The sequence below is a fragment of the Onychomys torridus genome, chromosome 2 (assembly GCF_903995425.1).
Source record: "Onychomys torridus chromosome 2, mOncTor1.1, whole genome shotgun sequence".
NCBI classification, from domain to species: Eukaryota; Metazoa; Chordata; class Mammalia; order Rodentia; family Cricetidae; genus Onychomys; species Onychomys torridus.
In genome coordinates, this window is record NC_050444.1 from 42,832,691 (window position 1) to 42,832,983 (window position 293).

Sequence of the window (293 nt, forward strand, 5' to 3'; positions counted from 1 at the left end):
TCCTCCATCCTTTTCCCTCTCTTTTTTTTTTTTTTTAACTAGGTAAATAATTTTATTAACTGTTTTCCAAACTTTATTCCCAGGTTTCTTCAGCTTAATTTGTTGCAAAGAATGAATTGTGTTTAAGCAAAAATTGAAAGAGCTGCGATGTCCAAGGGGCTCGGTTTTAAAAATATTAGCCATCAAGATTTTATGAGATCCATAAACAAAAGAATTTTTAAAAGAAGTCATGATATAAAATAGCAGCTCCTATAACTTCTGCAAGTATCACGATCTTCAGAAGTCGCCTCAGT